The following is a 24,741-nucleotide window of genomic DNA, read 5'->3' on the forward strand; positions in this document are numbered from 1 at the left end:
TTGTATCATAAGTTCTTTCATCAGTGTCTTATATATTTCAGTGCACAGCTCTTTCACCTCCTTGGTTAAATTTATTCTTAGGTGTTTTATTCTCTTTGATAAAGTTGTAATTGGGATTGCTTTATTAATTTCTCTCTTTGTTAGTTCATTGCTAGTGTATAGCAACATAACAGATTTCTGTATATTAATTTTGTATCCTGCAACTTTACTGAATTCATTTAATAGTTCTAATAGTTTTTTAGTGGCATCTTTAGGATTTTCTACATATGGTATCACGTCATCTGTAAACAGTGACAGTTTTACTTTTTCCTCTCCACCTTGGATTCCTTTTATTTCTTGTTTGATTGCTGTGGCTAGGACTTCCAGTACTGTGTTGAATATACATGGCGAGAGTGGGCATCCTTGTTCCTGATCTCAGAGGAAATGCTTTCAGCTTTTCACCATTGAGTATGATGTTAGCTATAGGTTTGTTATACATGGTCATTATTATGTTGAGGTTTGTTCCCTCTATACCCATTTTGTTGAGGATTTTTAACATAAATGGACGTTGAATTTTGTCAGTAGTTTTTCTGCATCTATTGAGGTGATCATATGATTTATTCTTCAATCTGTCAATGTGGTGCATCACACTGATTTGCAGATACTGAACCATCCTTGCATCTCTGGAATAAATCCCCCTTGGTCATGGTGTAGGGTCATTTTAATGTATTGTTGAAATGTTAAAACCATTGGCTGAGCACCTACTAAAGGCTGGAATGAGCCTGAATAGTAAAGAACAAAAGCTCAGTATGACCGGAGAGTAGTGAGCAAAGTTGAGAGTCAGGAGCAAGGTGAATGGTCTGAGATAGATCTGAGAAAGGTATGGATCAATGGCTTTTCATGGATCCTTTTATGAAGGCCATGGAAGCCCTTGAAAGGTTTACAAAGGGGATTAAGAAGACCTGATTTAACATTACCATAATCACTCTGTCTATGCTGTGGAAAATTAGTTGTAGAGGAAACAATTACAGAAGCAAGGAAACTTGTAGGAGGCTGTTGCAGCAGTACAGGCACTGGGGGCTTGGACCATGGTGGTGGTCTTGAAGAAGGAGAGAAGTGGATAGTTCTGGATATATACTGGTGATAGAGTCTTGCTAATGTATTTCACGAAGCAGATGAGAAAAAGAAAAAAATCAAGAAGGACTCTGTTTTGGCTTGTGCTATGGGTAGATGTTGGTATCATATGTAAGGTAAGGGAATCCCAGGCAGAAAATTGAGTTCTGTTTTAGACCTGATAAATTTCAGGTGTATATTAGCCATATGGAAATGTCATGCACACAACAGAACCTGATAGTTTGGAGCTCAGGGACAAGATCGAGGCTCAAGATACAAGGAAATGTCCGTAGCAACACAGAGTGTATTGTTATTATGTCTCCTTGAAATCGCAGTGGCCACCATTTCTCCTGTCTCCCTCTAAGGTCCAGTTCAGTGTCTCTAGATGCCTACAGGGAGCAAAGTTTAGGGGCTTTGGAAGGGGAGGCAAGCATAGAGATGGTTCTCACTCAACACTGATAGTCAATCACCACATTCCTATGAATATTTCCCTTTCCTGCGGGATCATATGTATTTTCAGAATCCATTTAACTCCCTGTTTTTCAGGTCTCATGTTAAAGGTCACCTTCTTAGAAAGACCTTCTCTAGCCTCCCTATGCAAAATAGGTCTCCTTGCTTGGTTTCCACCCCTACTGCACCATTTCCTCATCCAGCACACTGTTAATTTTATTCGTATCATTCATTTATAATAATTAGTTTGTTTTTTATTTCTCCCCTCCACTGGAGAGAGAATTAAACTCTGTGATGGAAGGAAACATGCCTGCGTGGTCATCATTGTCAGCCAGAACTAGCACTGTGCCTGGCACATAGTAGGTGCACAATAAATATTTGTTGAGGACGTGAACAAGCTGCCCCTGTCTGAGATATCATGAGTGGATTAATTGATGCTCTAAGCATGGGCTGGAGTAGCCTTACTCCAGATCACCAAGCCCTCTGCCCAAGACAAGGAAAGGGTTTTGTTCTATTTTGTTTATTATGATAAGAACATTTAACATGGGATCTACCCTCTTAACAAAATAGTCAAACTCGTAGAAGCAGAGAGTAGAATGGTAGTTGCCAGGGCAGGGTGAAGGGGATGTGGGAAGTTGCTATTCAATGGGTATAAACTTTGTTATGCAAGATAAAGCAGGTCTGAGGAACTGGATTTTATTTAACCTTTTTAAATTTTTATTTATGTATTTTAAAAGTATTTATTTATTTGTCTGCACCAGGTCTTCGTTGCCACATGCAGGATCTTCGTTGTGTCATGTGGGATCCTTTTTTTAGTTGTGGCATGTGGCATGCGAATTCTTAGCTGCGGCATGTGGGATCTAGTTCCCTGACCAGGGATCAAACCAGGGCCCCCTGCATTTGGAGCATGAAGTCTTAGCCACTGGACCACCAGGGAAGTCCCTATTTAACCTTTTTTTTTTAAATATATAGTTAATTTACAATGTCATGTTAGTTTCAGGTGTACAGCAAAGTGATTCAGTTATACACACACACACACACACACACACACACACACATATATTCTTTTTCAGATTCTTTCCCATTATAGGTTATTACAAGACATTGAATATAGTTCCCTGTGCTATATAGCAGGTCCTTGTTTATTTATTTTACACATATTGTGTATTTGTTAATCCCAGACTCCAAATTTATCTCTTCCCCCTCCTGCCCCTCCCCACTGCAATTCTCTTTGGTAACCATAAGTTTGTTTTCTATGTCTGTGAGTCTATTTCTGTTTTATAAATAAGTTCACTTGTATTCTATCTTAGATTCCATACATAAGTGATATTATATGATATTTGTCTGTTTCTTTCTGACTTACTTCACTTAGTATGATAACCTCTAGGTTCATCCATGGTGCTACAAATGGCATTATTTCCTTCTTTTTTATGGCTGAGTAATATTCCATTGTGTATCTATACCACATCTTTATCCATTCATTTGTAGGTGAACACTAGGTTGCTTCCATGTCTTGGCTATTGTAAATAGTGCTGCTCTGGACATTGGGGTGCATGTATCTTTTCAAATTAGAGTTTTCTCTGGATATATGCCCAGGAGTGGGATTGCAGGATCATATGGTGACTCTATTTTTAGTTTCCCATGGAACCTTCACACTGTTCTCCATAGTGAGTGTACCAATTTATATTCCCACCAACAGTGTAGGAGGGAGGAACTGGATCTTAAAGACCCCACCTGGAATAATTACCAGGGAACGTAGAGGCAAACAACATGGTGGAATTCCAAGACCCGTGAGTGCTGTTTGCTTCAATCACTGAGCACGATGGCATATGCAGAATTATGGCCCAGAGATGGGTGGATCCACTCTTAACACCCTGCTAAGCTCCTGAAATGAAAGATTTTTTGTAAGCATTTTAAGTTGTTCTCATGAGATGTCAGGGCCAGCAAGCTGAAAAACCATATGACTGTTTGCCAGCTGCCTGGTTTGAAATCTAGTCCCTGCCATGGAAAATGCAATTGAGAAAATATTTCAAGATTTCTAATCAAGATGCGTCCCCTGCAGGAGAGAAGGCTATTTTTATGTTCATCCCAACACACTGCAGAGTTCTGGGAATGCTGGGATGAGAAGCTAAGCGCTAGCTCTCCTCCTAAGGAGGAGGCTGAAAATATCACAGAGCTCTGTTTCCCAGCAACATCTCCCCTCCAAATCTCGAGAGGTAGAAAGAAGGAACAGCGGGTCCAGTTAAGAAAATATACTGGGACTTCAGAGCTCTGTTTCCCAGCAACATCTCCCCTCCAAATCTCCTGAGAGGTAGAAAGAAGGAACAGCGGGTCCAGTTAAGAAAATATACTGGGACTTCACTGGTGGTCCAGTGGTTAAGACTCTGTGCTTCGGGCTTCCCTGGTGGCGCAGTGGTTGGGAGTCCGCCTGCCGATGCAGGGGGGCATGGGTTTGTGCCCCGGTCCCGGAAGATCCCACATGCCGCGGAGCGGCTGGGCCCGTGAGCCATGGCCGCTGAGCCTGCGCGTCCGGAGCCTGTGCTCCGCAACGGGAGAGGCCGCAGCAGTGAGAGGCCCGCGTACCGCAAAAAAAAAAAAAAGACTCTGTGCTTTCACTGCAGGGGGCTCGGGTTCGACCCCTGATCTGGGAACTAAGATCCCGCATACCATGCTGCGGCCAAAATGGGAAAAAAAAAAAATACATACACACACACACACACACACACACACATACACATATATACACAGTGAAGTGGCAGAAATATTATAAAGGGAAGATGAAATGGTAAAGGCTTTTGTTAATCTGAAGTAAAGGTATTCTTAAGAGTATTAATCTATACCTGTGAATTAGCCAATAGGGAGGCATGAAGGCAAAGGGAAAACCTGTCAAAATTTCCATTATTCTAGAGGAGGTCAGAGTTCATAGCTTGAGACACATCGTGATCTACGCATGTTAGAATTTGTTCTTCTTTTGAAATATTGTTTTATGCCTCTCTTTAGTCTGATGAAAAAGTCTCACTAAACAGTGTAATAAAGTTCTGGAAACATCTGTGTATATCAATCACTGTAATTTGGAAGGGAAAATCAGAAAAGGGAGGGCTTAAATCTTTGCAGTCTGAGTTTCCAGGAAAGAGGAGCTGGTGACCCTCCTAGCCAAAACCTTCCTGATATTCGATTATCTGAGAGCCAGAAAATGGGAAGCACTTGATGTGTGCGACCTGTTGGCTTGTCGGCACTTGGTGTCTGACACCAAAATGGTAAAAATGAGTTGAGAGTAGAGCCTTTTCCTCAGGGATGTAAGAGTAGTTGTTTGTGAAACGCTGTGTGGTCACATTCAGTGTGCTGTGCTCTGTGGGTTATAATGTTCCCTTTATTCCCCACCACAACTCTCCAAAAAAAAAAAAAAGGACAATAATCCAATCCTTCAAAGTCCCAGTGCAAAAGTAAAATTTAAAAATGGCCAATAGCATGGGTTGAAAACATGTATAACCATGACTGACATGATTTTAAAAGTAGAAATGGGTTCTATGTGATGGGAGTTAGGACTATGGGAGAATCCTCCCATTCTTTCCTCCTCTTTTGTAGCTGAAAGCCAGTTGTAGGCCTCCCCCCGCATCAGTGACCCTGCTGAATGTCTCTGGTGGGCATCGTCACCACATGCAGATGAACGAGCGATGCTGAAGGCCCAGCCTCACACTGCTTGCTGGGGTGGATGATGTATGGATAAACATTCTGTAGCGGTGGCAGGACTAATATTCCACCCATCACTGATGTTTATGATCAAAACAAGAAAAATCTATGGAGATTAGAGGAAACCATGTCTCTCAAACTGATCATGTTGCTTTCCTCTCAGAAGTCCCCGTGGTGTACAGTTCTTGGCAAACAGGCAGACTGGGTGCGTGTAAAGGCCTATGCCTCTGGGACATTGACAAGGGTTACCTGGAGGAGAGCGGTGGAAGGGCTGGGCTGGCCCCTCGCTCCAAAAACTTTCCACTTGGCCTTGGATTAGGTAACCCAAGATGGACAATAACTTCCGTCTTCCAAACTAAACACTTGGGTCTGAGTTATTAACCCCAAGTAAAAATTGCCTTGGGGGATCCAAAGCAAAGTCACACTTAACGAAGAAAGTCCGTTTTTAGTGCTGCCCACATGCAAGGTTGGGGGTGCAGGTAGAACCACTCTTTGGAAGAGATTCCCGTACTTGAGCAAATGTAAAAAAATCAATCCTCTTCATGTATATTCCAGGGCTATGTTGGAAAGCAAATATAGATATAAATATAATAGATTGATTGGTTTTTCAATTTACTAATGGGGAAACTAGTATAGAGAAGCTAAATCATCTCTGTAACATGAAACCAAAATGGTAAAAATGAGTTGCGAGTAGAGCCGTCTGATAAAGGGTTAATATCTAAAGTATATAAGGAACTCAACTAACTCAAAAGCAAGAAAACAAATAGTTTTAAAATGGGCAAAGGACCTGAACAGACATTTCTCAAAAGAAGACGAAGAACCAACAGGTATATGAAAAGGTACTCAACATCACTAATAATCAGGAAATTCAAGTGAATTCCACAATGGATATCACAAAAAAGACAAAAGATTAAGTGTTGGCAAGGATATGGAGAAAAGGGAACACTTGTGCACTGTTAGTGTGATCGTAAATTGGTACAACCATTATGGAAAACAGAATGGAGGGTCCTCAAAAAATTAAAAACAGGACTACCATATGATCCAGAATTCCTACTTCTGGGTATATATCCAAAGAAAATGAAATCAGTATTTCAAAGAGAGATCTGCACTCCCACATTTATTGCAGCATTTATCGATAAAACAGCCAAGGAAACAACCTAAGGGTCTACTGACAGATAAATGGATAAAGATGATGTGGTGTATATGTGTGTGTGTGTGTGTATATATATAATATAATATACATATTATACAATGGAACATTATCCTTAAAGAGAAGGGAAATCTTGTCATTTGTGATAACATAGATGAACCTGGAGGACATTATGCTCAATGAAATAAGCCAGACACAGAAAGTCAAATACTGCATGCTGTTGCCTATATATAATAATCTGAAATAGTCAAACCCTTAGAAACAGAGAGTAGAATGGTGTTTACCAGGGGCTGGAGAGTAGGGGAAGTAGGAAAATGTTGGTCAAAGAGTACAAAGCTTAAAATATGCAGGATGAATAAGTTCTGGATGTATAATGTACAGCCCAGCAACTACAGTTAAATATACTGTATTGTATACTTGAAATTTGCTAAGAGAGTAGTTCTTAATTGTTCTTAACAAAACAAAAGTAACTATATGAGGTGATGAATATCTTAACTAGCTTGATTGTGGTAAGCATTTCATGATGTATCTATACATATATGAAAACATCATGTACACCCTAAATATATACAATTTTTATTTTTAAATTATTCCTCAGTAAAGCTGGAAGAAAAATGTGTCCATAGGGATGTACCCTTCTCACCACAGGACCTGATTTTATACCATTAAATTGAATTATTGAACCCAAGTTGAGGCAGGAAAATTCTAAGACGGCTCCCACAGATCCCCACCTCCTGGTATTTATGTTCTTTGTGTTGTCCTCCCTTTGGGTGTGTGTAGGACCTTGTGACTTCATTCTAACCAATGGAATATTGTAAAGGTGATGGGATATGACTTTCTTGATTAGGTTACACAAGACTAACTTACATCTTACTCGTGGACTTTCTCTGTTGCCCTCTTGGCTTGTATGCTTTGAAGTAAACAGTCATGCTGGAGCAGCCCACGTGGCAAGGAATTGAGGGCAGCCAACAGCCAGCTAGGAACCAAGGGCCTCAGTTCAACAGCCTGCAAGGAACCAATCTTACCAACAACCATGTGAGCCTGGAAATAAATTCGAGCCTTCAGATAAGACCCCAGTCCCGGCCAGCTCCTCAGTTGCAGCCTCGTGATAGTCCCTGAGGCAGAGAACCCAGCTAAGCCGTGCCCAGACTCCATGGAAAATGTGAGATAATACATGCATCTTGCTTTGAGGCAATAAAACAATGTGCATGTGCTATCTCAGTTAGTTACTAAGTCATTAGTAATTACACAGTTATTACTGTGTGGTACTTTGTTACACAGCAATAGGTGGCTAATGTATCAGTCTAAACTATTTGCATTTGGATCAGTTTACCGATGTTCAGAGGTGCTCCAGGTACCTCAATGTTTATCTTCTTACCCAGGGGGCTCCCCAAGATAATTACCCCTAAAGTGTTTATTCTGAAGATAACTAACCTATTTTACCTTCAGAGCAGTGACTTCTCAATTCTTGCTGCATATTATCATCATAGGGAAGGTGGTTTATTTTGCTTACAGATATTCCCTATCTGGTAAGATATTGTTCTAATGGATTCTGTTTTGTTTACTATTTTATATATTTTCACATTACTTAAGAGGAGAAGCTTCAGGGTTTCCTCTTGACCTTCCTTGCCATACTAGCCTTAACCGCATGGTTCAGGGATCCAATGTGGGTGTCCGACAGGTGCCAAGAATGTCTATTCCAACTGTATACTTGGGAGCTGGGGAAAGTAAACACAGAATGGGTTCACAGACCCATGAGACTTACTGTGACAGGGACTTGGGCCAGAATACCATTTACTATGAGACACCCCCCTCCCTCAATAAGCATCGCCTCTGTTAGCTCAGGGATAGCTCAGTGCCATCATCGAATCCTATTCAGGTTTTAGGATTTCCCTTTCTCTGGTGCACATTTACACTAGTGAGCACCTGTACACACAAGGAAGATTTATAACATCCTGTAATGTTACCACAGGGTTTTCTTCAGGGTTTCTGATCTCCCCTTTAATCAAGGGCTCTATGAACTCTCTCAGGTCTTGGAATCAGTTGAAGGACCCTGACTAACGTATAAGTAGAGACTCAAGGCAGGCCTCTGTTTCATGTATATATTGGGATGGCCAAAAAGTTCGCTCGGGAGTTCGTTCGGGTTTTCCCCATATGATCTTTTTTTTTTTTTTTTTTTAATTCCCTCCCCCCCTTTTTTTAAATTAGTAGATATCTAGAAGTTTAACATCTGGGTCATGGGTATGAACATTTTAAATTTTAACAGGTGGTGCAAAGTGAATGTTCTAATTGACCAGGTCACCACTGGTAAATAGATCCCTCTGTCTATAAAACCTTGCCAATGCATGGTATTCTCAAATGTAACATTTCTTCTTATCTGATCACTGTAAAATATCACTAGTGATTTAATTTGTATTTCCCTGGTTGTTAGTGAGGGCAAACTTACTGTCCTATGTTTCTTAACCATTTGTATTTCCTATTCAATGAATTGCCTATTATATTTATTTTCCTACTGGATCATCTTTTTCTTATTAATTTTTAGCAGTTCTTTTTATATTCTGGATATAAACCTTTTGTCTTTCATATTTGTGTTGACTATCTTTCACAATCTGGTTCTTGTCTTTGAACTTTGTTTAGGTGTCTTTTGTTTAAAAGTAGTTTAAAATTTTCAGGTAATCGATTTTATTGATATGTTCTTTTACGGTTTTTACTTTTCTTAATTTTAGGAAGACAGGTTTAGTTCCTTTTTTGTTCTCTAGTACAATGAGTATGCAGTAATTCTGGATCAGATGTGAAAATCAGTGCAGAGTTGAAACTCAGTCGATACTGGTCCTAATGGACTTAATCAACAGAGGATCTCAGGAAATATCTAATACGTGTACCCCACTTTAACAAAGTGAAGATACCGTTTTCTTTTCTCATCAATGATTTTATGCCTGAGCTTATTATATTTAGCAGTTGGATTCTCCTCCTTTGATTTTCAACATCGTGTAATTAGACATTTGACAATCTCCACTGAATGGCTTTCTCATTCTGTCACTAAAATTTTAACAGCAGTTAAGTGAAACAAGAGAAAGCTGTGTTCACCAAGATATACTCCAAATTCAAGGGAAAGTGGGTTTCAGAATTGGAATTAACATGGTTATGTCACATGAGAAAAATCTATCTTGGACTTTCCTGCTTTACGTACACCTGGCCCACTCTGTTCACACATTAAAATTTCCTGCGTCCCAAACACCTTACAGCACATTTATCCTTGTCTGTTTATTAGCTTATGTTCAGAGTAAGGTATCAAGTAGTGAGACTTTTAGAAGTTTGACAAGGTCTAAAGTGACTGCTGCCCCAAATTTTAGCAATGGAGATTGAATACAGAATCTTAGTGAGACAGACAGACTCCTGGCATACCACTGTACCTTGGGGCCAGCCTCCAGATTTGTTATACATGCTAATTTAAGAACACGTGGTGGACAGTGACTGCTTTGATAGTTTTTTTTTTTTTGAAACGTAGTAACATTTTATTTCGGTTCCCAACTAGTTATTAATACAATTTGTGCTGTCACAATAACTACACCACTTTATGAAAACATTTAGTTTCTATTCATGAAGAGACCACTTTCCCTCCTACAATACACTCTTTAGTTGAGCTCCAGTTTACTTTTTAAGTAATTTATACAAACTTCTTTATAGAAAAACATTTTCCACTTCAAATTTATGGTAATATTGAAATTATTTTTTTAGATGTTCGCTCAATGAATAGTTTTTACCAGGAAAAAAAAAAAGCAAATATTAATTCATCCTTTCTTTGAAGGGTCTAAAACATGTAATTTAGGCATATACAATCTTTTTTTTTCCCACAACTCACATACACACTGTATTTTATTTTTACAAGAGATAAATAGACTGACACCAAGCATCGTAAATGGATGACCACAACAAAAGCAACAATGATTGCAATGACCAAACACGAAACACACTCACACTATGTCATAACAGTGACATTCAGCCCAGGAATCCTCCATGGTAACAGCTCCTTTACTTTGCAGTGAAAATTGATTTGTATATTTTTTGCCTCTGAGTCCTTGTGGGATTTTTTTTTTTAATTCAAACATAAAGTCACAAAAATTATAATCATTCTCATCAGTTCACTCAGTCCCACGTAATTAATTTTTTTTCATCTTGATCTTTTGTTCTATGAATTCATCACTTTTCCATCAGAGTTCTGAAAATGCTCATTCATTCAGTTTAGCAGTACAGTCAGTTACCAGAAACCTGTACTTGTCAGAGTCTTTTCCATGAATTCCTTGAAGATGAAACCCTTTTATAGGAACATCTTTGTGAAAGCATCAGAGTACATCCAGAACTGTCTGTAAATGACAAAAGACTTAAAAATGACCACGGTTAAAGATGTGATGAAAGTTCATAATAATGCAATTGACAAGGAAATTTAGTTATTTCTGAGATATACATTTTAAAGTAATAACTAGAATTATGACTTATAACATTATACCAGAACATATAAGATTTTTAGAAATTTCATGTAATGTCTGAAACATTTATATTAACATATTTCCATACACATAACCCAAAGAAAGTTTAGTATTCTGTTTTTTTATACTGCAGGTTCTTATTAGTCATCAATTTTATACACATCAGTGTATACATGTCAATCCCAATCACCCAATTCAGCACACCACCATCCGCACCCCCCGCGGCTTTCCTCCCTTGGTGTCCATACGTTTGTTCTCTACATCTGTGTCTCTATTTCTGCCTTGCAAACCAGTTCATCTGTACCATTTTTCTAGATTCCACATATATACATTAATATACAATATTTGTTTTTCTCTTTCTGACTTACTTCACTCTATATGACAGTCTCTAGGTCCTTCCACATCTCTACAAATGACCCGGTTTCGTTCCTTTTTATGGTTCCATTATATATATGTACCACATCTTCTTTATCCATTCGTCTGTCAATGGGCATTTAGGTTGCTTCCATGACCTGGCCATTGTAAACAGTGCTGCAATGAACATTGGGGTGCATGTGTCTTTTTGAATTATGGTTTTCTCTGGGTATATGCCCAGTAGTGGGATTGCTTGATCATATATTCCCACCAACAGTGCAAGAGGGTTCCCTTTGCTCCACACCCTCTCCAGCATTTGTTGTTTGTAGATTTTCTGATGATGCCCATTCTAACTGGTGTGAGGTGATACCTCAGTGTAGTTTTGATTTGCATTTCTCTAATAAATGGTGATGTTGAGCATCCTTTCATGGGTTTGTTGGCAATCTGTATGTCTTCTTTGGAGAAATGTCTATTTAGGTCTTCTGCTCATTTTTGGATTGGGTTGTTTGTTTCTTCAATATTGAGCTGAATGAGCTGTTTATATATTTTGGAGATTAATCCTTTGCCCGTTGATTCGTTTGCAAATATTTTCTCCCATTCTGATGGCTGTCTTTTCATCTTCTTTATGGTTTCCTTTGCTGTGCAAAAGCTTTGAAGTTTCATTAGGTCCCATTTGTTTATTTTTGTTTTTATTTCCATTACTCTAGGAGGTGGATCAAAAAAGATCTTGCTGTGATTTTTGTCAAAGAGTGTTCTTCCTATGTTTTCCTCCAAGAGTTTTATAGTTTCCAGTCTTACATTTAGGTCTTTAATCCATTTTGAGTTTATTTTTGTGTATGGTGTTAGGGAGTGTTCTGATTTTATTCTTTTACATGTAGCTGTCCAGTTTTCCCAGCACCACTTATTGAAGAGACTGTCTTTTCTCCATTGTATATCCTTGCCTCCTTTGTCATACATTAGTTGACCATAGGTGCATGGGTTTATCTCTGAGCTTTCTATCCTGTTCCATTGATCTATGTTTCTGTTTTTCTTCCAGTACCATATTGTCTTGATTACTGTAGCTTTGTAGTATAGTATGAAGTCAGGGAGTCTGATTCCTCCAGCTCCATTTTTTTCCCTCAAGACTGCTTTGGCTATTTGGGGTCTTTTGTGTCTCCATACAAATTTTAAGATGATTTGTTCTAGTTCCATAAAAAATGCCACTGGTAATTTGATAGGGATTGCATTGAATCTGTAGATTGCTTTGGGTAGTGTAGTCATTTTCACAATATTGATTCTTCCAATCCAAGAACATGGTATATCTCTCCATCTGTTGGTATCATCTTTAATTTGTTTTATCAGTGTCTTACAGTTTTCTGCATACAAGTCTTTTGTCTCCTTAAGTAGGTTTATTCCTAGGTATTTTATTCTTTTTGTTGTAATCGTAAATGGGAGTGTTTCCTTAATTTCTCTTTCAGATTTTTCATCATTAGTGTATAGGAATGCAAGAGATTTCTGTGCATTAATTTTGTATCCTGCTACTTTACCAAATTCATTGATTAGCTCTAGTAGTTTTCTGGTGGCATTTTTAGGATTCTCTATGTTTAATATCATGTCATCTGCAAACAGTGACAGTTTTACTTCTTCTTTTCCAATTTGGATTAATTTCTTTTTCTTCTCTGATTTCCGTGGCTAGGCCTTCCAAAACTATGTTGAATAATAGTGGTGAGAGTGGACATCCTTGTCTTGTTCCTGATCTTAGAGGAAATGCTTTCCGTTTTTCACCATTAAGAATGATGTTTGCTGTGGGTTTTTCATATATGGCCTTTATTATGTGGAGGTAGGTTCCCTCTATGCCCACATTCTGGAGAGTTTTTATCATAAATGGGTGTTGAATTTTGTCAAAAGTTTTTCTGCATCTATTGAGATGATCATATGGTTTTTATTCTGCAATTTGTTAATATGGTGTATCACGTTGATTGATTTACGTATATTGAAGAATCCCCGCATTCCTGAGATAAATCCCACTTGATCATGGTGTATGATCCTTTTAATGTGTTGCTGGATTCTGTTTGCTAGTATTTTGTTGAGGTTTTTTGCATCTATATGCATCAGTGATATTGGTCTGTAATTTTCTTTTTTTGTAGTATCGTTGTCCGGTTTTGGTATCAGGGTGATGGTGGCCTCGTAGAATGAGTTTGGAAGTGTTCCTGCCTCTGCAATGTTTTGGAAGAGTTTGAGAAGGATGGGTGTTAGCTCTTCTCTAAATGTTTCATAGAGTTCACCTGTGAAGCCATCTGATCCTGGACTTTTGTTTGTTGGAAGATTTTAAATCACAGTTTCAATTTCATTACTTGTGACTGGTCTGTTCATATTTTCTGTTTCTTCGTGGTTCAGTCTTGGAAGGTTATACCTTTCTAAGAATTTGTCCATTTCTTCCAGGTTGTCCATTTTATTGGCATAGAGTTGCTTGTAGTAGTCTCTTAAGATGCTTTGTATTTCTGCAGTGTCTGTTTTAACTTCTCCTTTTTCATTTCTAATTTTATTGATTTGAGTCCTCTCCCTCTTGATGAGTCTGGCTAATGGTTTATCAATTTTGTTTACCTTCTCAAAGAACCAGCTTTTAGTTTTATTGATCTTTGCTATTATTTTCTTTGTTTCTATTTCATTTATTTCTGCTCTGATCTTTATGAGTTCTTCTGCTAACTTTGGGTTTTGTTTGTTCTTCTTCCTCTAGTTCCTTTAGGTGTAAAGTTAGATTGTTTACTTGAGATTCTTCTTGTTTCTTGAGGTAGGCTTGTATAGCTATAAAATTCCCTCTTAGAACTGCTTTTGCTGCATCCCATAGGTTTTGGATCATCGTGTTTTCTTTGTCATTTGTCTCTAGGTATTTTTTGATTTCCTCTTTGATTTCTTCAGTGATCTCTTGGTTTTTTATAACGTATTGTTTAGCCTCCATGTTTTTGGTTTTTTAATGTTATTTTCCCTGTAATTCATTTCTAATCTCATAGTGTTGTGGTCAGAAAAGATGCTTGATATGATTTCAGTTTTCTTAAATTTACTGAGGCTTGATTTGTGACCCAAGATGTGATCTATCCTGGAGAATGTTCCATGCACACTTGAGAAGAAAGTGTAATCTGCTGTGTTTAGATGGATGTCCTATAAATATCAATTAAATCTATCTGATCTATTGTGTCATTTAAAGCTTCTGTTTCCTTATTTATTTTCATTTTGGATGATCTGTCCACTGGTGTGAGGTGTTAAAAGTCCTCCACTATTACTGTGTTACTGTCGATTTCCTCTTTTATAGCTGTTAGCAGTTGATTTATGTATTGAGGTGCTCCTGTGTTGGGTGCATAGATATTTATAATTGTTATATCTTCTTGGATTGTTCCCCTGATCATTATGTAGTGTCCTTCCTTGTCTCTTATAACATTCTTTATTTTAAGTCTATTTTATCTGATATGAGTATAGCTGCTCCAGCTTTCTCTTGATTTCCATTTTCATGGAGTATCTTTTTCCATCCCCTCACTCTCAGTCTGTATGTGTCCCTAGGTCTGAAGTGGGTCTCCTGTAGACAGCAGATATACGGGTCTTGTTTTTGTATCCATTCAGCAAGCCTGTGTCATTTGTTTGGAGCATTTAATCCATTCACGTTTAAGGTAATTATCAATAGGTATGTTCCTATGACCATTTTCTTTATTGTTATGGGTTTGTTTTTGTAGGTCCTTTCCTTCTCTTGTGTTTCCCACTTAGAGAAGTTCGTTTAGCATTTGTTGTAGAGCTGGTTTGGTGGTGCTGAATTCTCTTAGCTTTTGATTTCTCCATCGAATCTGAATGAGATCCTTGCCGGGTAGAGTAATCTTGGTTGTAGGTTCTTCCCTTTCATCACTTTAAGTATATCATGCCACTCCCTTCTGGCTTGTAGCTTTTCTGCTGAGAAATCAGCTGTTAACCTTATGGGAGTTCCCGTGTATGTTATTTGTTGTTTTTCCCTTGCTCTTTCAATAATTTTTGTTTGTAATTTTTACCAGTTTGATTACTGTGTGTCTTGGTGTGTTCCTCCTTGGGTTTATCCTGTATGGGACTCGCTGTGCTTCCTGGGCTTGGGTGGCTATTTCCTTTCCTATGTTAGGGAAGTTTTTGACTGTAATCTCTTCGAATATTTTCTCTGGTCCTTTCTCTCTCTCTTTTCTTTTTGGGACCCCTATAATGCGAATGTCGTTGTGTTTAATGTTGTCCCGGAGGTCTCTTAGGCTATCTTCATTTCTTTTCATTCTCTTTTCTTTAGTCTGTTCTGCAGCAGTGAATTCCACCATTCTGTTTTCCAGGTCACTTATCCCTTCTTCTGCTTCAGTTATACTGCTATTGATTCTTTCTAGTGTAGTTTTCATTTGTTATTGTAGTGTTTATCTCTGTTTGTTCTTTAATTCTTCTAGGTCTTTGTTAAGCATTTCTTGCATCTTCTCGATCTTTGCCTCCATTCTTTTTCCGAGGTCCTGGATCGTCTTCACTATCATTATTAATTCTTTTTCTGGAAGGTTGCCTATCTCCACTTCATTTAGTTGTTTTTCTGGGGTTTTATCTTGTTCCTTCATCTGGTACATAGCCCTCTGCCTTTTCAGCTTGTCTGTCTTTCTGTGAATGTGGTTTTTGTTCCACAGGCTGCAGCATTGTAGTTCTTGCTTCTGCTCTCTGCCCTCTGGCGGATGAGGCTATCTAAGAGGCTTGATGGGAGGGGCTGGTGGTGTGTAGAGCTGACTGTTGCTCTGGTGGGCAGAGCTCAGTAAAACTTTAATCCACTTCACTGTTGATGGGTGGGGCTGGGTTCCCTCCCTGTTGGTTGTCTGGCCTAAGGCAACCCAACACTGGAGCCTACCTGGGCTCTTTTATGGGGTCAATGACAAACTCTGGGAGGGCTCCCACCAAGGAGTACTTCCCAGCACTTCTGCTGCCAGTGTCCTTGTCCCCACAGTGAGCCACAGCCACCCCCTGCCTCTGCATGAGACCCTCCAACACTAGCAGGTAGGTCTGGTTCAGTCTCCCCTGGGGTCACTGCTCCTTCCTTTGGGTCCCGATGAGCACACTACTTTGTGTGTGCCCTGCAAGAGTGGTGTCTCATTTTCCCCCAGTCCCGTCAAAGTCCTGGAATCAATTCCCACTACGCTTCGAAGTTTGATTCTCTAGGAATTCCTCTTCCTGTTGCTGGACTCCCAGGTTGGGAAGCCTGACATGGGGCTCAGAACCTTCACTCCAGTGGGTGGACTTCCGTGGTATAAGTGTTCTCCAGTCTGTGAGTCACCCACCCAGCAGTTATGGGATGTGATTTTACTGTGATTGCGCCCCTCCTACCGTCTCACTGTGGCTTCTCCTTTGTCTTTGGATGTGGGGTATCTTTGGTGAGTTCCAGTGTCTTCCTGTCGATCATTGTCCAGCAGCTAGTTGTAATTCTGGTGTTATCGCAAGAGGGAGTGAGAGCACGTCCTTCTACTCTGCCATCTTGGTTCCTCTATCTTCCCATACGATCTTACGGAAAACCCCGAACCAACTTTTTGGCCAACCCCAATATTTATATGTATATATTTAGTAGGAGGTCCATCAGCTTTTCAGTCCTGGGAACTCCATGATCAGTCATTTGGATGGCCTCTTTAGTCATGCTTTCTTTTGGTTTAACACACATTTTTGTCTCTTGAAGATGAGCACTGCAACATGGACTTTGCACCCTAGGACCCCATTCTACACTGAAATCACAGGACTAGCTCAATGGCATATCCCACGTTCATCTCTCACCTTCTGAAGATGGCTTCAGTTTTAAGGACAGTGACGCTAAATACTTTTTCATTTTCGTTTTCTTTTTTCACAGCTTTATTGAGATATATTGACATACAACATTGTGTAAGTTTAAGGTGTACAATGTGTTGAATTGATACACTTAACATATTGCAAAATGATTACCACCATGGTGTTAGCTATCACCTCCATCACTTCACATATATACTATTACATTTTTGTGGTGAAAACATTTAAAATATACTCTATCTTTTAGCAACTTTCACACATATAATAACAGTATTATCTGGAATCACCATGCTGTACACTTCAGATCCCCAACTTACTCATCTTATCACTGGAAGTTTGTCTGTTTGACCAACATTTCTCCATTCAGTCCCTCCTCCCTCCCAGCCCCTGGTAACAACCATCCTAGACTGTTTCTATGAATTTGAATTTTTGGACTTAACGTATAGGTGATATTATACAGTAGCTGTCTGTCTCTGATTTATCACAATTAGCATAATGCCCTCAAGGTCCATCTATGTTGTTGCAGATGGCAGATTTCTTTCTTTCTCATGACTATTATTCGTGTGTGTGTGTGTGTACATACCATATCTTCTTAATCCATTCATCCATGGACAGATACTTAGACTGTTTGCATATTTTGGCTATTGTGAATAATATTGCAATGAACATGGGAGTGCAGATATCTTTTCAAGATCCTGTTTTCATTTCCTTTGTATATACACCCAGAAGTGGGATTGCTGGATCACATGGTAGCTCTATTTTAAATTTCTGACAAACCTCCCTCCTGTTTTCCATAGTGGCTGCACCAATTTGCATTCCCACCAACAGTGCTCAGAGATTACCTTCTCTCCTCTTTGCTAACACTTTTTCTCTCTTGTCTTTTTGATGATAGCCATTCTAACAGGTGTGAGGTGACATCTCATTGTGGTTTTGATTTGCATTTCCCTGCTTATTGATGTTCAGCTCTTTTCATATAACTGTTGGCCATCTGTATATCTTCTTTAGAAAAATATCTATTCAGATCCTCTGCACATTTTTCAATCTTTTTTTTAACTATTGAATAGTGTGAGTTACATATAAAATTTGGATATTAACCTCTGATCAGAAATGTGGTTTGTCAATATTTTCTCCCATTCAGTTGGCTGTCTTCTCACTCTATAGATTGTTTTCCTTACTGTGCAGAAGCTTTTTAGTTTCGTGCAATCCCATTTGTCTATTTTTGCTTTGGTTGTCTTGCTTTTAATCATACCATGAAAAGTACTGCACAGACAATGTCAAGGAAAATTTCGCGTGTAATTTCTTCTAAGAGTTTTATGGTTTCAGGTCTACGTTCAATTCTTTAGTCCATTTTGAATTAAATTTTGTATCAGGTGTGAAATAAGGGTCCAATTTCATTCTTCTGTATGTGGTTATCCAGTTTTTGCCAACACCATTTATTGATGAGACTATCTTTTTCCCATTATGTATTCTTGGCACCTTTGTCAAAGATCAGTTGACTGTAAATGCATGAATTTATTTCCGGACTCATTCTGTTCAATTGGTCTAAATATCTGTTCTTATACTAATAGCATACTGTTTTGATTACTATACCTTTGTAATATACTTTGAAATCACACAATGTGATGCCTCCAGCTTTGTGTTCTAGCAGAAGATTGCCTTGGCTATTCAGGTCTTTTGTGGTTTCATACACATTTTAGGATTGTTTGTTCTATTTCTGTGAAAAACACCACTGGAATTTTGAGAGAAATTGCATTGAATCTATAGGTCACTTTGGGAAGTGTGGACATTTGAGCAGTATTAATTCTTCCAGTCCCAAAGCACAGAATATATTTCCATTTATTTGTGTCTTCACTTCCTTTCATCATTGTCTTATAGTTTTCAGTGTACAGATTTTTGCCTCCTTGGTTAAAGACATTCCTAGGCATTTTATTCTTTTTGATGCAAATATAAATGGGATTGTGTTCTTAATTTCTATTTCTGATCATTTGTTTTTAGTGTATAGAAAGACAACTGATTTTTTTGAGATATAATTGACATATAACACTATTAGTTTTAGGTGTACAACATGATTTCATATATATATATATATATATATATATATATATATATAATGAAAGGATTACAACAATAAGTTTAGTCAACATCCATCACCAGACATAGTTACAGTTTTTTTCTTGTGATGAGAACTTTTAAGAACTACTCTCTTGGTGACTTTCAAATATACAATATAGTATTGTTAACTAGAGTCACATGTTGTACATTACAATCCCAGGACTTGTTTATCTTACAACTGGAATTTTGTGCCTTTTACCACTTTCATCCATTACAACCACCACCTACCTTTGGCAGCCACCAATTTGTTCTCTATCTTTTAAAATTTAGATTCAACATATAAATGATAACATATGGTATTTATCTTTCTCTGATTTATTTCACTTAGCATAATGCCCTCAAGGTCCATCTGTGTTGACCCACATCGCAAGACAGTGAGATTTCCTTCTTTTTTGAAATGGCTGAATAATATTCCATTGTGTGTGTGTGTGTGTATATACACACACAAAGGTATATATACATACATATGCGCATATATATATATATATACACACACACACACAGATTCTTTATCCATGTGTCCATTGATGGACTCTGGTTGTTCCCATATCTTGGCTGTTATAAACAATGCTGCAATGAACATGGGCATGCAGGTATCTTTTCAAAATAGCGATTTTGTTGTTACTTTCAGATAAGCCAGCAATCCCCACTTCTGGATATTTATGTGGTAGTTTTATGTTTAATTTTTTGAGGAACCTCTCTGTTTTCTACAGTGGCTGCACCCATTTACACTCCTGCCAACAGTGCACAAGGGTTCCCTTTTCTCCACATCCTTGCCAACGTTTGTTATTTTTATCTTTTTGATAATAGTCATTCTAACAGGTGTGAGGTGATATCTTGTGGTTTTGATTTGCATTTCTCTGATGATAGTGATGTTGAGCACCTTTTTATGTATCTGTCAGCCATTTGTATGTCTTCTTTGGAAAAACATCTATTTAGATCCTCTGTACGTATGTTAATCTGATTTTTTTTTTTGCACTGAGTTGTATGAGTTCTTTATAGTTTTTGGATATTAACCCATTATCAGATGTATGATTTGCAGATATTTTCTTCCATTCCATTGGGTGCCTTTTCATTTTCACTGATGGCTTCCTTTGTTGTGTGCAAAATATTTTTAGCTTGATGCAGTCTCACTTATTTATATTAGCTTTTGTTTTTGGGATCAAATCTAAAAAAACTTTGCCAATACTGATGCCAAGAAGCTTACCCCTTGTTTTAAAAATAAATTATTTACTTATTTATCTTAAATTTTGGCTCCGTTGAGTCTTTGTTGCTGCATCTGGCTTTCTCTAGTTGTGGTGAGTGGGGGCTACTCTTCATTGCGGTGCGCAGGCTTCTCATTGTGGTGGCCTATCCTGCTGCGGAGCACGGACTCTAGGCATGCAGGCTTCAGTAGTTCTGGTACGCAGGGTCAGCAGTTGTCGCGCAAAGGCTTAGTTGCTCCTCAGCACGTGGGATCTTCCCAGACCAGGGCTTGAACCTGTGTCCCCCAGGCAGATTCTTAACCACTGCCCCACCAGGGAAGTCCCTATTTGTGTCATCTTTTATTTCTTTCATCAGTATCTTTTAGTTTTCTGAGTATAGGTCTTTTGCCTCCTTAGGTAGGTTTATTCCTAGGTATTTTATTCTTTCTGATAGGATGGGAAATGGGATTGTTTCCTTAATTTCTCTTTCTGATCTTCTGTTGTTAGTGTATAGGAATGCAAGAGATTTATGTGTATTAATTTTGTATCCTGCAACTTTACTGAATTATTGATGAGCTCTAGTAGTTTTCTGGTAGCATCTGTAGGATTTTCTGTGTATAGTATCATGTCATCTGCAAACAGTGACAATTGTACTTCTTTTCCAATTTGGATTCCTTTTTCTTCTCTGATTGCCTAGATTAGGACTTCCAAGACTATGTTGAATAATAGTGGTGAGAGTGGACATTCTTGTTTTGTTCCTGATCTTAAAGGAAATGATTTCACTTTTTCACCACTTTCTGGAGAGTTTTTATCATAAATTGGTGTTGAATTTTATCAAAAGCTTTTTCTCCATCTATTGAGATGATCATATTTTTATTCTTCAGTTTGTTAATGTGCGTCACACTGATTGATATGCAGATATTGAAAACTCCTTGCATCCCTGGGATAAATCCCACTTGATCATGGTGTATGATCCTTTGAATGTGCTGTTGGATTTGGTTTGCTATTATTGTGCTGGAGATTTTTGCATCTATGTTCATCGGCGATATTGGTGTATAATTTTCTTTTTTTGTGGTATCTTTCTTTGTGTAGTTTTGGTATCAGGGTGATGATGGTGGCCTCACAGAATGAGTTTGGGAGTGTTCTGGAGAAAAGTCTCTTCAATAAGTGGTGCTGGGAAAGCTGGACAACTACATGTAAAAGAACGAAATTAGAACATTCTCTAACACCACATACAAAAATAAACTCAAGATGGATTAAAGACTTAAATGTAAGACTGGATACTTACTGGATACTGGAGGAAAACATAGGCAGAACACTCTTTGACATAAACCAGCAGTATCTTTTTGCATCCACCTCCTAGAGTAATGAAAATAAAACCTTTTGCACAGCAAAGGAAGCCATAAACAAAACAAAAAGACAACCCACAGAATGGGAGAATATATTTGCAAACTAAGTGACCAACAAGGGATTAATCTCCAAAGTATACAAACAGCTCATGTAGCTCAGTATCAAAAAAAACAAACAGCCCAATCAAAAATGGGCAGGAGATCTAAATAGACATTTCTCCAAAGAAGACATATACAGATGGCCAAAAAGCACATGAAAAGATGCTCAACATCACTAATTATTAGAGAAATGAAAAGCAAAACTACAGTGAGGTATCACCACTCAGAATGGCCATCATCAAAAAGTCTACAAACAGTAAATGCTGGAGAGGATGTGCAGTAAAGAGAACCCTCCTACACTGTTCATGGGAATGTAAATTGGTGCAGCCACTATGGAGAACAGTATAGAGGTTTCTTAAAAAACTAAAACTAGAACTACCATCTGATCCAGCAACCCCACTTCTAGGCATCTATCTGGAGAGAACCGTAACTCGATAAGATACATGCACCCCAATGTTCCTGGCAGCACTATTTACAACAGCCAAGAACCTAAAATGTCCATCGACAGAGGAATGGATAAAGAAGATGTGGTACATGTATACAATAGAATATTACTCAGCCATAAAAAGAATGAAATCATGCCCGTTTAATGTAGCAACATGGGTGGACCTACAGATTATCATCCTAAGTGAAGTCAGTCTCACAGAGAAAAACAAGTATCACAAGGTATCACTATAAGTGGAATCTTAGAAAACAGAAACAGACTCAGGGACTTTGAAAACAAACTTACGGTTACCAAAGGGGAAAGGTAGTGGGGGGCGGGGCAGGGATAAACTAGGAGTTTGGGATTAACCTATACACACTACTATATATAAAAACCACTATGCTGTATACCTGAAACTAACAAAACACTGTAAATCAACTATACTCCTATGTAAAATACAAATTAAATAAAAAAAGATACTCCATGGTTTATCTTCCTACATGCTTATCCGTTTGTATACTGTTGATTCCCTGTTGGGGCAGGTCACTCTTCACTTTCTGCTTTCAGTTAGCAATTTTGCCTATTAGGTTGTAATCTGGGTCCAAATCATTTTCCAGTAAAGCCAAAGCTTGAGGATCAGCCAGCTGGAAGGGAAACTGGATCCACAGAGGGCCTTTAGCATCTTTCCATGAAAGGGCTTTGCCTGCACTGAGGTGCAAATACCCGGATTCTGGAACCCTTTCTAGTCATCACCAGATGGGCTGGAAGTGACTGTCTCTTTTGAAAAATTGAGTTTTTTGTTTCTTACCTAAGCCACCTTGGTTTCTAACTATTTGTCACCCCTATCCAAAAGGACAGAGCTCCAGTGACCCAATCAGCAAATGACCAAAACCCCAAATAGAAAAATGCACAGGGAATATGGATAGTCCACAGGCAGGGGAATGTAAATCTCTCTTAAATGGAGGAAAAGCTTAGGCCTACTCTTAATAATTGCAAAGTAGATCCACAATGAATTTTTTTTCTTTTCACAAAATCAAATTTTGATTTTACTCTTTGGTAAAATGAGAGTTAGGATTTGGGGAAATAGGCATTCTCATATACTGCGGGGTAGAGTGTAAACTTTGATAAAGAGAAACCTGTATCAAAATGAAAACTGCATATACCCTTTGATCTAGTCATTCTGGGACTTCATCTGATATATATACTCCCACGTGAGCAAATTACATGTGTGTGTGTATTACAGCTAACACTGTAATAAGAAGGTTGAGGAATGACATTAGCATCATGGCCATATAAAATATCCCTCACGCCCCTGTCCACCAACAAAAAGTTGGCATTTATCCATGAACGAGAGTGACTTTGAGAGCCTTGCCCACCCATGTATTGATGTCGACAGACATCAGTCCTGGCTGTGGACCCTGCAGTGGTCTGTGAGCTGCCTCTAGCCCCTCTCAGGCAAAGGACCTCAACAGGTATTTCTCCAAAGTAGATATACAAATGGCCAACAGATATATGAAAAGGTGCTAATCATCACTAATATCACTAATAATCAGGAAAATACAAATCAAAAACCATAATGCGATATCACACCTGTCAGGATGATTCTCATCAAAAAAATAAAGAGATAGGGTCCCAGTTCAAGATGGTGACCTAAGAGGATCCTGAGCTCACCTCCTGCCATGGACACACCAAATCTACAGCTACATACAGAACTTCTTCCCCTGAAAGAAACCCCAAAACTAGCTGACTTCTACATATGAGGCAACAGAGAAAAAACCCACATCGTAGGAGGTAGGAGAAGCTGAGACAATCTCATCATAAACCTAATGCAACAACCTGCTATCAAGAGGGAACTGACAACTCTGAGCTTATCCCTGATGAGCAAAAGGGTTCAACCCCACATCAGGCACCCTAACTTTCAAGACCTGCACCTGAGAGGTGAGCCCTGAAATTTCCAAGTTTGAAAGCCACCAGGGCTTGGGTACATGAGATCCAGAGGCTATGGGTAAGCTGAGAAACAGTTCCTAAAGGGCTCACACAGACGCATCTGGCTACCCACCACCACAGCCCAGTGCAGAGGCGGCCAGCTGAAAAGCACCCAATTTGTTTATCTTAAAGCTTTGGCCTGAGGAGCAGACTTCTAATTGAACTAAAGGCCAACTGAAATGCTCTCCAAAGACTATGGCCAGCAGATGCCACCATCATGCTTTCCCTATGCCCACTCCAGGTTGTGGTGTCTCCAAGAAAGGGGCTTATGTATATACCTGACACCCTAGCTTTTGTGTCTGCCACCCAGAGAACACATCCTTTGATGGTGTGGCTCTTGTGGCCAATGGGGCTTGTCTTCATGGGTTCATCAGGATGGTGTCAAAGAAATAGTTCTTAACTGGCTATCATCATAGGGTTCAAAAGCAGAAGGAGCAAACTGAAATGCCCATCTCCCAGTCTTTTCCTGAAAGAGAGATATTTGAAAGCTATAAAAGCTGCTGCCTGTGGGTCTGGTTTCCAATCAGCCTGAATCTAAGGGCTGACTGAAATCCTCCCCCTGGCAGGTCGGAACACACTCAACTAC

Source organism: Monodon monoceros, unplaced genomic scaffold (assembly GCF_005190385.1).
Source record: "Monodon monoceros isolate NGI ecotype Baffin Bay Population unplaced genomic scaffold, NGI_Narwhal_1 Super_Scaffold_21, whole genome shotgun sequence".
NCBI classification, from domain to species: Eukaryota; Metazoa; Chordata; class Mammalia; order Artiodactyla; family Monodontidae; genus Monodon; species Monodon monoceros.